We start from the raw sequence: 16057 nt of genomic DNA, 5'->3' as shown, positions 1-16057 counted from the left end.
CAAAAAAATTATTTTTCACAATTTATACATTTACACAACGAATTCATACGTATTCTACATAGAATTAATACATTTTAGCTAGTTCGTATTTTATATGTTAAGAAGTGTTTATACCCTAACCCTCCCAGATATGTGGTGAAATCTTAGATTGATTTGTAGGTGTTGATTTCATGTATCATATGACTGATATTTATCTAGATGACAATTTTTTTTACCAGGATTTGAATCATGGAGGGAGCGAAAATTTTACCATTTTTTTTATTATCGTTATTCATCAGTATATACTATTTTATTTATTGTATTCATGACCTTACGAAAAATAGAGAGAGAGAGAGAGAGAGAGAGAGCATCCACTTAGAATGCTATATTTGATGAGAATGAAAATTGATATGAAATAAGTCAATAAAATTTGCGAGTAAACTTCTTGTAATGCACAAATGATAATTCAAATTTAAGTTCAAATCTTGGAGAAAGCGAAATTTCTACCAATTAACTGAATTACGGCTATTTATTTATTCGTGAATTTATAGTTACTCGTTCGTTTTCTCACAGAATGGCGCTAAATCGAAACTATTATACGTATGCTCCCAGAAATATTTATTTTTTAAATAAAAAATAGAAAAATAAGTGTCTTTTGTCTTATATATCTATATAGTTGTTACGTAATGGTGCAAAATAAGTCGAAAGTATAATAATTATTGTACTAAGGATCTGAGTATTAATTATTAGATTCCAATACATAATTTATTGTCAGGGGGGTCACATCGTTTATTTAAATCTTCCTGAACGACAAAAATAATTACTCCTATTTTATGATGAAAAATAATTACTCCTATTTTATAATTACTCAATTTATTTTTAAAAATAGATATTTCTCCACTTGATAGTCTTGCTCTTTTCTTTTGTTTGTTTGTTTTTGGATCATAACAATGAATAACATAACAGTATCCTAAGCTATTTATAATTATCGTTTTGCTTCGTTGATTAAGCAACGCATAGTGTGATCATACACGAAATCGATCCCTTTTGTAAGTATCGTTATCTTAATTTTTGGGGTAGTTGAGGTTTGGTAGTTGCTAACAACTCTCGAAAACAACTTTCTTGGTATAAATTTAGTATCAAATTGACTCAAAATAAATTAGTATTAAAAATAACGAGAAAATCAATTAGTATATGGTATGATGTTATCCCATTAATGCCACATGTATTTCTCAAGAAATTTGGCAACAATTAATCCATTCACTTAATTCTAGAATTTTATGCCTTTCTTGCACTAGCTACTTATTAAGAAATCAACCAAATCAAGTCAAAACAATGAAGAGTTTGCAATCAAATTAATCAACTCGGTTTCTCTGTTATGTATACCTCATATTTTTGTTTATGTTATACTAATAGTGAACACAGATCAAATATACACAGTTAACTGATTATGATTTGATTTTCCTGTGATTGTGAGTGTGATGTATCGTAATGGAAATTTCTTTCTCCTAACATACAAGAAAGCAAATTGAAGTAATTGGATTTTGTGTGTGTGTAAAATATTAGTAATTAATTAGAGTGGCCAGAGCGGGTTTATTATTTAATTAAATAAATGTATCGTGCTAAATTAACAAATGTTACTTTAACTTCAAGTTACATCTCAAGACCTGATCATGAGACATTGGATTCAACAGTGAAATAGTTAATAAATTAATATAATATTTTTATAAAGAGTGTTCAAATGAATCGAGATATATATCATATTATATTTTAATTATTTTTATATTAGTCATTAGATTGTAAATATTTAAGGTGCATTCATGACTTTATTTAATGAGTTAATGGTCCAAAGTTATTTTATTGTGGATTCATGAATGAATTTTTTCGAATTACACGAAAAAAAATATATAATGATCGTTTTCCAATTTTATCTTTTGCAATTGTTCTACTGACTTAATTACCCTTGAAAGTGATTTCACAGTATGTGTTAGGTTTCACATAAATATAATCATTCAATTATTTCGTAATTTGTTTTATTATTGCGTACCTGGACGAACCATAGTTCCCTTGTGCGCAACAACAAATTAATAACATTAATAATATATACACGTTTGATCATAAAAAATGCTAAAAATGTAAATAGTAGAGTTGGTTGAGAATAAAACAAAATCTTTTATTGCTAACTTTTGAACTCACGGAGAACAAAGAACACAAGGAATTGAAATTTGAAATGAATATAAATTCAATCAAACAAGGCCATCCACTATACAAACACAAATTTTAAATAGGAAACAACCTCAAGCCTAATAGTAACTTTTATCTAAATCTTCTTTGTGAAACAGCATATGATTTCATCTTGGAGCAACTTTCACTTGATTGGAGATTGTAGCCAATAAGAACAATGTGCAACAAAACAGCCAAAGACACAGATGCAAACTGGTCCAACACGCATTTGGTGAAGCTTCCCAATGCTTGCAGGACCTTATTGAATAACCTACTTGTTCTCGAAACTTGATACTTGAAAATAATCCTCAAGCCTTCTTTTATTTTCTCTTTTGGATTGGATGCTGCAAAAGAATAATAATGGTTAGGTGATCATCTAGCTAGTAATACGATAATACGAAAGGATAAAATAAGCATTTTTTATAAGATGAAAACTTACAAGGATGCCTCGAGGATGTTGCGAACGTTTTAGAACTTAATAATGTGTCGGAGGAGGCGGCGATCCATAAATGTATACAGGTGGAGGAGATGATTTTACAGGTGGGGGAGGTGATGAGTAATGGTAAAGAGGAGGCGGTGATGGTGAGGGAGGAGGGGGACTTGTAAGCGTATGGTGGTGGGGGTGAGGGAGAAGGTGGTGGTGGAGACTTGTAGTGGTAGGGTGGTGGAGGTGAAGGTGAAGGTGGTGGTGGGGGGTGTGTGTAGTTGTAGGGGGGTGGAGGTGAAGGTGAAGGTGGTGGTGGGGAGGTGTAGTGGTAAGGGGGTGGAGGGGAAGGTGATGGTGGTGGTGGGGAGGTGTAGTGGTAGGGAGGTGGAGGAGATGACGATGGCGGTGGGGGTGATTTGTAGTGATAGGGTGGCGGTGGAGAAGGTGATGGAGGAGGTGGTGACTTGTAGACATAGGGTGGTGGTGGTGAAGGTGATGGAGGGGGTGGAGATTTGTAGTGGTAGGGATGGTGTGGAGGAGACGACGATGGCGGCGGGGAGATTTGTAGTAGTATGGATGGTGTGGAGGAGATGGTGACGGAGGTGGTGGAGACTTATAGTAGTATGGTGGAGGTGGAGATGGGGATGGTGGCGGGGGGATTTGTAATAGTATGGATGGTGTGGAGGGGTGGCGATGGTGGTGTGTGTGATGAAGGTGATGGAGGGGGTGGGGATTTGTAGTGGTAGGGATGGTGTGGAGGAGACGGCGATGGCGGCGGGGGAGATTTGTAGTAGTATGGATGGTGTGGAGGAGATGGTGACGGAGGTGGTGGAGACTTATAGTAGTATGGTGGAGGTGGAGATGGGGATGGTGGCGGTGGGGATTTGTAATAGTATGGATGGTGTGGAGGAGGTGGCGATGGTGGTGGTGGTGAAGGTGATGGAGGGGGTGGGGATTTGTAGTGGTAGGGATGGAGTGGAGGAGACGGCGATGGCGGCGGGGGAGATTTGTAGTATGGATGGTGTGGAGGAGATGGTGACGGAGGTGGTGGAGACTTATAGTATGGTGGAGGTGAGATGGGGATGGTGGTGGTGGGGATTTGTAATAGTAAGGATGGTGTGGAGGAGGTGGCGATGGTGGTGGTGGTGAAGGTGATGGAGGGGGTGGGGATTTGTAGTGGTAGGGATGGTGTGGAGGAGACGGCGATGGCGGCGGGGGAGATTTGTAGTAGTATGGATGGTGTGGAGGAGATGGTGACGGAGGTGGTGGAGACTTATAGTAGTATGGTGGAGGTGGTGGTGGGATTTGTAATAGTAGGGATGGTGTGGAGGAGGTGGCGATGGTGGTGGTGGTGAAGGTGATGGAGGGGGTGGGGATTTGTAGTGGTAGGGATGGTGTGGAGGAGACGGCGATGGCGGCGGGGGAGATTTGTAGTAGTATGGATGGTGTGGAGGAGATGGTGACGGAGGTGGTGGAGACTTATAGTAGTATGGTGGTGGAGATGGGGATGGTGGCGGTGGGGATTTGTAATAGTATGGATGGTGTGGAGGAGGTGGCGATGGTGGTGGTGGCGATTTGTAATAATAGGGATGGTGTGGAGGAGGTGGAGATGGTGGTGGTGGGGATTTGTAATAGTAGGGATGGTGTGGAGGTGGTGGAGATGGTGGTGGTGGAGATTTGTAATAGTAGGGATGGTGTGGAGGGATGAAGATGGTGGTGGTGGAGATTTATAAACGTATGGAGGAGGTGGTGGGGACTTGTAGAGGTAAACTGGTGTTGGAGGGGGTGGAGATTTGTAGACGTAAGGTGGCGGTGGAGGGGACTTGTAGACGTAAACTGGTGTTGGAGGGGGTGGAGATTTGTAGACGTAAGGTGGCGGTGGAGGGGACTTGTAGACGTAAACTGGTGTTGGAGGGGGTGGAGATTTGTAGACGTAAGGTGGCGGTGGAGGGGACTTGTATATGTAAACCGGTGATGGAGGTGGTGGAGACTTGTAAACGTAAGGAGGTGGTGGAGGGGATTTATAAACATAAACCGGTGATGGGGGTGGTGGAGACTTATACACGTAAGGAGGTGGAGGAGGGGATTTATATACGTAAGTCGGCGTCGGAGGAGGCGGCGACTTGTACACATAAGGAGGAGGCGGTGGGGATTTGTAAATGTAAGTCGGCGACGGTGGTGGTGGAGACTTATAGTAGTACGGGGCCGGGGTCGGGCTGGGCTTAGGTTTGTAACATTTCTCATAAGAAGTCTTGGAACCATAAGCAAAAGGCTTGGCATACAAGACAACTTCGTAGTGATTCTTGGACTTCACTTTAAGCTTGGCACCCTTGATTCCCCAATTGAGATCAGTAGGAATGCTACACTTAGAATCCTTAGGTGGAGCATGAAGCTTAGCCTTGCAAGCCTTTGCACCATATTTGCCATATTCAAATCCCTCAACAGCAATGCTGTATTTTCCATTGATCTTAGTTTTGCCATATGCAACAACTTCTTTGTCGCCTGCTTTGCATGTGACTTCCACTACAGCACCTGATAAATATGTATGGAAAGTAAGTTAATTAAGTAAAGTGGTAGCCAACTATACGAAAACAAAATATAATCTTTGATAGGGCCCATTAGTTTTAAATTTTTGTATAGTCAACAAATCATATCATTAGCTTTTAACTGTTGTTGACTTGTTGTATGCTAGGGGGAATTTTTATGGATAGTGGAGTTGGTTCTTCCATGAAAGCCAAGTATGGACCACAACCTTTTTTAATATAATTGACAACTTTTTCTATTATGAGCAGGCATAATAAACATAGAAGCAAATTGGAAAAGTCCTTGAGTTTAGGTGGTGACGTCGACGTCAATAATGATATAATTATTTGTTTTCTTTATGTACATATTAAGTAAGTGATCATTGCTGTAATTCATTATCAATTAAGACTTGTGATTATTAGATTATGTAATTTTCTAGAAACACAAATAATCTAGAATTGAATGGTGACAATATTCAGCACACTATTTCATGTCTAGACAAAATTAAAACGCTTTTTTTTAACAAACAAAAGCTCAGTTTCTTAAACAATAAATCATGATTAAAGGCTAGGAATATTCTTTATATCTATCAATTTTTTAATTGAGAATTAAACTAATCTTGATCAAATCCAACTTGAAATAATAATAATAATACTCACAAACTCAGTTGTACAGTAATTTAATGTCATATTTTGATAAATATATATCTCAAACGTGTGTATATATCTACATACTATATTTTAAACAATTATATACATAGGAAATTAATGCATGCAAAGCATCCAGAAAATGGAAAACAAAAATAGAACTACAACTTTCCACGTAAATGTCTAATATGATCCAACATTAATTAAATAAAAATCAATGTTTGAGATTATCATGTATGAAATAAAATAAAAAGCAAGTTTGAATAATACCTTTGAGATGTTTCTTTGCATGAGACTTCTCCGGGTGTTTCCAGTCGTAGCACCTGTAACAATATACTTTTCCGGTCACCTTAACTACCAATGAGTGGTGGTGCGGCGGATAGTGAGGAACGGGGGCCGGTGGTGGAGGAGAAGTGTAGTAGTACGGTGGAGGGGGTGACTTCACCGGTGGTGGTGGTGATTTGTAGTAGTAGGGAGGTGGTGGAGATGGAGAGGGAGGAGGTGGTGATTTGTAATAGTAGGGATGGTGTGGAGGAGGCGGCGATGGTGGTGGTGGGGATTTGTAATAGTAGGGGTGGTGTGGAGGAGGCGGCGATGGAGGTGGTGGGGATTTGTAATAGTAGGGGTGGTGTGGAGGAGGCGGCGATGGTGGTGGTGGGGATTTGTAATAGTAGGGGTGGTGTGGAGGAGGCGGCGATGGAGGTGGTGGGGATTTGTAATAGTAGGGGTGGTGTGGAGGAGGGGGGATGGTGGTGGTGGGGATTTGTAATAGTAGGGGTGGTGTGGAGGAGGCGGGGATGGTGGTGGTGGGGATTTGTAATAGTAGGGGTGGTGTGGAGGAGGCGGCGATGGAGGTGGTGGGGATTTGTAATAGTAGGGGTGGTGTGGAGGAGGCGGTGATGGAGGTGGTGGGGATTTGTAATAGTAGGGGTGGTGTGGAGGAGGTGGCGATGGTGGTGGTGGAGACTTATACACATATGGTGGTGGAGGGGAAGGAGAAGGTGGTGGTGGAGATTATATACATATGGAGGTGGTGGAGAAGGTGATGGTGGTGGTGGAGACTTATACACATACGGTGGTGGTGGAGAAGGTGATGGTGGTGGTGGTGACTTGTACACATACGGTGGTGGAGGGGAAGGAGAAGGTGGTGGTGGTGACTTGTACACGTACGGTGGTGGTGGGGAAGGCGATGGTGGCGGCGGAGACTTGTACACATAGGGTGGTGGCGGAGACGGCGAAGGAGGTGGTGGTGATTTGTATTCATATGGTGGAGGTGGAGAAGAATACATATAGGGGTCAGCTGAAACATATTTGAAGTAGCTAAAATGACCAATGCAGCCACAAGGAAGTGTGGCAGCAGGCGGCCATTCGCGGCGAGGCCGCGGCCGTGGGATATCATGGTGTCGCCGGAAAGTGCCACCAGCTCCTCCTAATGCTCCACCTCTATTAGAATGGATGCAGATTTCTTCTACTGGGGTAGGCTTATTTGGAGAAGGGATGATTGAAATGGTAGAGATGAAGTGAGGTTATATATAGGCCGCGGAAATAAATAATTGGATGGAAAAAATTTCGTTAGAACAGAGCTGTCAATTAGGAACTTATTAAGTTTGAGATTGTTTTTTCTATGGTTTGAAGAAAATTAGTTTATGAGGTTATAACAACTGGACTCACTACGATTTATTTAAGTTCAAAATAAGACCATAATTATAGTATATGATCAACTGATGACCTGCTACGATAATGTTAGTGATTTAACTGGGGATTTTTCTTTATCATTTCTACGCCTTCATTTAATATTTGTTTAGGTTATCAACAATGAAACTTCTTATAAATTCGGAGCCCATTCATTTTTATCATATGGCTCTTATTCAAATATGCAATATTCATTATTCTTCATTTCTTTTCAAAAAGCTAAAGAAAGTCGAGGTTAATGAGGCAAATTTTGGTTAACTTTCTAAGCTATTAGCTTACTACCTGGCTTATAAATTTTTTCTACAATCTCTATTATACTTGAACTCTGCTTTGATTTTATTAATGACATAAATTACATGGACATGTATTTATTCTGTGATATTATTAAATTTTGGATATCTACTCGAAAAACGGTAAACATAAAGTATGACACAATTAAGATGAAACATCAGAACAAATCAGTTTAAATTATTTTTTATACTGTATACCTTATTTTATTGCTAAATAATCATATTTTCATGATTTAATTCACATATTTTTTGGATATCATATTATACGCATGCTTTGAAATGTCCCCATAGGAATACAACTGCCAACTGGGATGGAATGCGTATGCTAATTTTCCTCTATACATAACATATATATACATGTCAAACAGAACAGATACCGACATTTTAGATGCTAAAATCAGAAAATAATTTGAGGTGGTCAAAATGTGACTAAACATTTTAGACATCTCTTCTTTTTCTTATTTATTCCTCACATCTTGTAATAAGTTGTCATTCTGAACCATTTGAGATATTAAGATAATTTTTTCAGCGTTTTACCGTTCTTTCCATTAAATAATAAGGCCAATCTTGTTTTTTTAATAGTTTTTGGTGAAGAGCATGTGATTTCTGAATTATTGGGGCATGTGGAGGCGAAGTAACCAACCATTTTCCTCATTTTTAGGGGTATGGCACTCACATAACAATTAAAGAAAGTTTTATACTAACATTTTTCCATTCGCAAAAAAGTATTTTTTGGCTTCACAAAAATTTACTAATTTCGAGTTTCACCATCACGCCTATTGCTGTACCCACATTCCCACTTTTAAGTGGGTTGAGATGGAAATTAATGATTCACCATCTTAATTTATTTATTTGTGACTTAATTATTAGTATTTTTTTAATTTTATTAATGTGAAACGAACTATCAACTTATTGAAACGTGATGCATGATCCAGAATGCCCACGAAATTAACTAAAACAAAAACGAATATATTTTTATTAATTTATTTATTACGATTCCGTGACATAATCGAACATTTTTCTCAAGAATCGCAACTCATCTTATTTTAAAAATATTTAAAAATTAAATTAGAAACTAAAGAATAATTTTAATAGCAAAAGCATACTATTATTTAAATTACATCACCGATTAAAAGAGGAAATAGCGTACATTTTAACAGATATTTCTATATAAGAGCTCTGTATTAACGACCCAATCAAAACGCACACTAACTTATTGAAATAGAATAAATTGATCGTTTGTTTATTTTCTTTCTAACAACAATATTCAAGGCTAATAGCCTAATACTATTTTCTAATAAAAGGTATTGGATTGAAAAATCGGAACTGCTGGGAAGGTGGATCATAATTCATATCACATGGAAATGGCTATTAAAACATATAGGGAGAGATTCAAGAAGAACCACTAAATAAAAGAAGAACGGAAAATCATTTTCAATCATTCGATCATCAAAATCTGTGGCGGATACATCATCTTGTTGGATGAATGCAGATTATGGGTTCTAATGCATTCATTGTAAAAATAATGCATTCACTGTAAAATTAATGCACTCAAAAAAATATAAAAAATTGCTCCCTTTAGGATTCGAACCAGGATCTGCATTCATCCAACAAGATGATGCATCCACCGTAGATCTTGATGATCGAATGACTGAAAATGGTTTTCCGTCTTCTTTTATTTAATGGTTGTTTCCCTATATATATATAGAGAGAGAGAGAAGTGAGAGAGAGGTGTAGATAAATATAATAATGTAGGATTATCCCCATCTGCGGATTAGAGTCAACAGTCTTTGGTCCATCAAATAGCCCACTGCCAAGTTAAATAATTTTACCAAATTAATAAAAACTATATATAATTCAATGATCTGCGCACTAAATTGATGCATTATGGAATATGTAAATTAAACAAATTATATAAAGGCAGTTTTAGATTTGTTAATAAAAGAATTTATAGTAAAATACCATGTCTGTGTTATTTTTTTATGGTCGTTTTTACTTTTATCTCAATAGTATCAAGTTATTAATTACTTAATTTATACACTAGCATTTGCCATCTCGTGCAATGCACAAGAAACATTTTTATATTATATATTATATAAAATTAATACCAACTCAATTATCATATTTATAAATATAAATAATAATTTTAACTAAAATATAGTCGAGCTGAATATTGAAAAAAATAAGAAAATAAATAAGAATTCACAATAATAAAAATTGATATATAATAAAGCCAAAAAAGTTAAAAATAAAAATAAATAGAAATTAAAAAAGATAAGAGAGGAGAGAGATTTTTTTAATTTACAATTTTAAATAAATATAATTTTTATATTTTAAATCAAATACTTACATAAAATAGTATCTTGATCTTTAATTTGACACGCAATATTAAATATTGTATAATTAGTCGAATTTCATAATTTTAGAAAATAATAAAACAAAAGAAAAAAAAAGACAAAGAAAAAGAAAATAAAGGAAAATATAGTTATAAATAAATTTTCAATTTTATTATAATTATAAAATTATCATTCAATTTTAAAATTGATTTCAAATTGATTTTTTTAAATATATTAGACTAAAGATATGATCATATGAAAGATTATAACTATATATTAACTCATGATCTGTGCATGTTAAATGATGCTCCAACAGCCTACATGTAAACAATTATTAGAGAGGGTCCGAACGTTTAATTTGCTTATAGTTGCTCGTTGTAAATGTTGCAATTCAGTAAACATGCTGATCATTGTTTTATTACCAATGGAAATTATAATTAATACAGCGTAATTATAACATATAATAATAAATAAAGTATTATATTTATAAAAATTGACAAGGAAAAACACATGAATAATTCAGCATAAATACTTATTTAATATTTAGGCAAAATAATAAATTAAAAGATGGTGAAGATTTAAAACTAGACTCGAGACAAAGTAAATAAATCTAAATAAGAAAATCAGATAATAAAAAACTGACCCTACGAAATGTATTGACGTTAATTAAACCTATGTATTTAACATGATTCATTTACTAATTTTAATCTAGCTCTGACAAAAGATCTCAAACTTATTCATAATCTTCTCTAACGAACAATTATGAAAATTAATTAATAAATTCTGTATCACATTCAATTCTCGTGAGAATAAATTATTAACTCCTAAAAGCACATAAAGAATAATTTTCTATAGTTCACCATCAATTCAAGTCTCAAGGTAAAACTATATTATGCATTCTTGAATCGACTGAGTCATTATCACATTCAAGGGTGCAATTAAACAGCTAGACATGCAAATTATTGACCATATAATTCACAAGAAACAGGCACCAAGAACCATGAAGGATAAACTGATATCAATAAATCAAATACACAAATGTCCAATCAACTACGTACAAACCTTAGATTCAGAAAATAAAACTAGCCAGACATATTAAATAAACAAAAACAACAAAGAAAAGCAATTGAATAATTAAACTAATAAAATTCAAAAAAGAATTCATAATGAACAGGTTTTGAATCTCCGATACTTACAGAAAATAAATCTAAACTATAGAAATTGAGAAGACAATAAATTATAAAGTCGTGGTATGAAAAAAAATGTAAAGCAAGTTAATAGAAATGTCTAATAAGACAACAAAAGAACCTATATATAAGCACGTGAGAAAAACACAGTATAAAACTCAAAAGGTCTTGTGTGCGTGTCTTGGCCAAGCGGTAAAGGGTTAATGCCTAAGGCCAAAGGTCTTGGGTTCGAGTCCTCTATGGCGTGATCTTTAAATTTCTTTATTTAATACTGTTAATTTATTATAAAAAACATATAAAAATCTAAAAACAAGTCAAAAAACAGACATGTCGGCCACCACCTCCGCAGGTCGCCGAGGTACTATGTAAAATCCTCTTTGTGCTCAGTGACCACTATTTATTGTTGCGCGCGACTTTCTGTTTTGGTTATATCTCTTTCGTTTGAATTTTGACTTACGATCCGTTTACGTTGACGAACTCATATCAAGATGATCTGTAACTTTTATTCGTATTATTCTTCCCAATTCAGCTTCAATATTTCTATAAATTTTAACAAAGTTCAAATTAACATTACATTTCACAAGATAAATCAATTCAAGCACAAAATAATTGTCAAACACTCAATTTCCTATAAAATTGATATCTTTAGAACATTAAACTATAGAAAAGTAAGTCTTATTGCATACTAATAACGTCCAATAGTTTACATCGTGCAAAACTAAAGAAGATACTCCCTCCGTCCCATGAAGCATGACACACTTCTTTTCGGCACGGGAATTAAGAAATTGGTATTTTGTGTGTTAAGTGTGGTAGGTGAAAAAGTGAAAATGTGAATAAAGGGTAAATTTTTTACTATTTTTAGAAACGTGTCATGCTTCGTGGGACAGACCAAAAAGGAAACTGTGTCATGCTTCGTGGGACGGAGGGAGTATAATAATACTTAAAAAAACTTAATAATTGTCATATGATTTTAATTCTAACCCGACATTATTTTTTCAATGCCAAGAGACCCACGCGGATGCGGCATTTGAATTTATGTGTAACATCTATGTTCGAATAAAATTAACTACGTGGTAAATTCAGAATTTCCACGTCACTAAATGTCATCGTTTTATATGATTTATAAGAAACTAATTCAAAATTAAAATATATCTTGAGAAAAATTCAAGAAAATGGTACAAAAATTTCAATTATTTTACTTTTACTTATGAACTAACCAAGAAAGCGACCAGTATTAATTATCTTATGAGGTACACGAATTATCTTCTGAGGTACATGATTTGATCTCATTCAAATCAGATTATTAGAGATTTAATTATGATGGTATAATATTCCAAATCAATGAAACAAACGTGTAAACATTCCACCATTTGTCACTTTCCCTTTTATTTGTGTTATCTTGGATTCGTAGGCGTGTTTGTTTCTTCGCTGTCGATTTCGCCCCACATTTTTAGCAGTTGATGCTTATATCAATTATTACCCTAAATTAACATTTCCAACTCTCTTATTTTTCCTTGCTTTGAAAATGAAGTTGTGCTCTTTAACAAGTCATTGACTATTGACGCTACAAAATAGTAAGTAGTACATATTTAATTAAAAAAAAAATGCTGGAGACAGTGTGTCAATAGAATATATACATGCAGGAACAGTCGTGAAATCAATCTTTCACCAATAGATGTGTAAATAGATCAATTTCATGTCAATTTGTTTTGGGTCCTACTTATTTATGTGGAGTAATCGTAATCTTTCGCGACTTAATTGTCATAGACGATCAAGAATTTCCTAAATTGTAAGAAAGATTAAGATAGAGATAGCTTAACCATGAATTCGAGATTTCTTTTTTCTTCTAAACTCGTGATCATCTCATTAATTACATTATTCTTATAAAATCTGTTGATTTAAACCAAGTGAAAATATCGCTTTTACATAGACGAGGAATGCCACTACAAGAAAATTGCAAATAAGCAACTAAAAGACAACAGTTATATATTTTGGAAAACCATTAATTGTGTTAAACCCAGAGATTGTTGTCGCATCCTAGATAAAATCATTGTCTACAAATAAATGCAAAATTGCGTAGATACGAGGCTAGTGGTAACACTGCTATCTTATTAACGACATATTTAGTCGCACTAGCTTATACATGTTGTTTTATGTAAAAGGAACAATTGAGATCCGTCTTGCTTGAATTCATAAAATATATTTATAAGTCCTTTTACTATTAAAATTAATTTTAATTAATAGGTCCTTGTATCTCTTTTCCGTAAGTCCAAAATACTTCAATATTTTAGGGTAAATATCATATTAAACCTTGAACTATACCCGTTTTATCAAAAATACCCTGAAACTTTTGAAATGCTCTCTAAACCCTCAAACTATCAGAATTTTATCAAATATATCCCGCATCTCTTTTCCGGCCACCAGAAATGTGACGTGGCTCACCGGATGCCACAGTGTAATTTAAATTCTATTTTTTTAATCCATGTCATTTTTTTATTTTTTATTTTTAATCTATGTCATTATTTTATTATGAAAATTAAAATACAAGATTGTCTCACAGTTTTCTTTTATTCTCTTTTACCAAACTCACGCACACACCCAACCTTCTCTCGGTTCTGCCGCCACCGGCTGAGGCCAGCGAATTCTCGATCGGCGCGAACCGGCGCCGTCCGCCTCCACGCCGGCGTCTCTCTGCTTGAGCCAACGCCCCTTCTTCTTCTCCATCGCTGAAACACACCCACACACATCTCTCGTCTCTCTCGCTCTCGATCGTTGTCGCGCCGCGCTACCACGCCTGGAACCACCGTCACCCCGACGTCGCCGCTGCTGAAGCAACGCCGCCCGCCCGGAGCTGCTGCTGCTTCGCCCGAAGTCTAGGTCGCCGCCCCCTGAAACGCCGCGTGGGGCTTGCTACCCGCCGCCTCAAATCGGCGGGTTGACCGCCCTGCTGGAGGAGCGCCGCTGTCGGCCTTCTACCCCGCCCCCGCCGAGGTGGATCCCGAGCTGGACTTCGAGGCGATTCTCCACGGCGTCGCGTATTGCCTCGCGTCCCAGTTCCCTCTTTAATTCCTCGCTGAAAGCACACAATTGAAGGGACAATGTCGAGCCCTAGCTCCTTCGTCTGAAATTGCCCCTTCATCTGCTCATGGATCGAACCCTAGCCTTTCGATTCAGGTCAACATCGACTCTGCTCTCTCTTCTCTTCTATTCTAGATTTCCGCCGCCGCTGCTGGAGTTTTGTTCACAGCGTCGCCGCGCTTTCCTCTGTTGGGGACCCTCGCCTCCCTTGCGGTTGTCGGAGGCCCCTCTAAAGCCGAGGTTTGTCGCCGCTCTGGTCCGACGCTACGGCGTCCTCTCCTGCCGACTCGCCGCATCCTCTATGCCATCACCGGCGACCTCTTTCTCCGTCGATCTCGGCGTCCTCTCCTGCTGGCTACGCCTTTCTCGCCCCTTTTCGACTACAACTCGATGAGCCCTAAATTAATTTCCAGGATGGATAAAAAAAAATAGAATAAAAAAATGACATGGATTAAAAAAAATGACATGTAAATTACACTGTGGCATCCGGCGAGCCACGTCATATTTCTGGTGGTCGGAAAAGAGATGCGGGATATATTTGATAAAACTCTGATACTTTGAGGGTTTAGAGAGCATTTTGAAAGTTTCAGGGTATTTTTGATAAAACGAGTATAGTTCAAGGTTTAATATGATATTTACCCAATATTTTATCTCAAAAGGTTTTAAACTGATTTATCTTAGCGCAAACTAGAAGTACGTGGACTTATTGAAACAAACAATAAATAACTAGAGAAAAAAATTATATTCCATTCTAATTTTGTGCATGGCTCCTAATTTCACCTCTAAATTACAAAAGAAGTCCAATGTTCTTAGTTGTTTGATTCTACCCACAGATTCAATTTAGATTATAATTGACAGGCGACGACTATGTACCATGCATATGCTTTATGCGATTTGCGAAAAAATTCCACATGAATCCAATTATGCAAATCATTGCATGTCTATACATTTTGGCATAAACTAGCATGATTAATAGTTAAACAGTGGGTAATTGCGGAACATGTGGAAATTTTGAAATTCAAAAGTAACACAGTTGTTCAAATGCTATTGATCGGTAAACAAATACTAATAATTGGGTTTTCTATAGAAGTGTAGAAAGAAAAATAATTGCAAGAATCGTTACCCACACATTCATTCTCGAAGCTTTATTTTTACAATAGAAAGTTAGGGCTTCTACTTTCGAAACTAATACTACTAAGAAAAAAAAAGAAAAAAAAAATTGTTCTAATAAATCCTTGCACTTCTCGTTTGAGTATCGACGTGTCATTTTTTAATGGCGAAATTAACGATTCAGATAGATTATTTAGAAGTTCATATTTTGAGATTAAATACAGAAATGTGACTTGAGAAAAAATAATAGTACATGGAAATATTTTAAGAAAATTAAGAGAGTGTTTACTTTGAAGGATTAGCCTTGATAGATAAAAATAGTAAGGCTAATTCCTTGTTTACTTTATTGGGTTGAAATTTTGGGGTACCCCAAAGCCTTTGATTAATTCTATCACTTAAGCTAGTTTTGTTTGATTTTTATCCCATATAATCAATCATGCAAAATAAACGCTTATGACAGTATAAAAACATTACTGCAAATTCTTCAAATTCCCAACCAACACATGCACAAAGCCAAACCAATATTCCGCCATAGTCAGAGTAGTGAAGTAACCATAAATACGCA

At 36.2% G+C, this 16057-nt stretch overlaps 1 pseudogene; it reads right to left on the bottom strand.

Moving 5' to 3' along the window:
• Positions 1-2480: 2480 nt before the first annotated feature.
• On the bottom strand, positions 2481-7322 carry LOC130997531 (extensin-2-like; annotated as a pseudogene).
• Positions 7323-16057: the final 8735 nt, after the last annotated feature.

The sequence above is a fragment of the Salvia miltiorrhiza genome, chromosome 1, assembly GCF_028751815.1.
Source record: "Salvia miltiorrhiza cultivar Shanhuang (shh) chromosome 1, IMPLAD_Smil_shh, whole genome shotgun sequence".
In the NCBI taxonomy this organism is placed as follows: domain Eukaryota; kingdom Viridiplantae; phylum Streptophyta; class Magnoliopsida; order Lamiales; family Lamiaceae; genus Salvia; species Salvia miltiorrhiza.
Note: the sequence above shows the minus strand (reverse complement) of the source record. Positions and strands in the feature narration are given on the sequence as shown.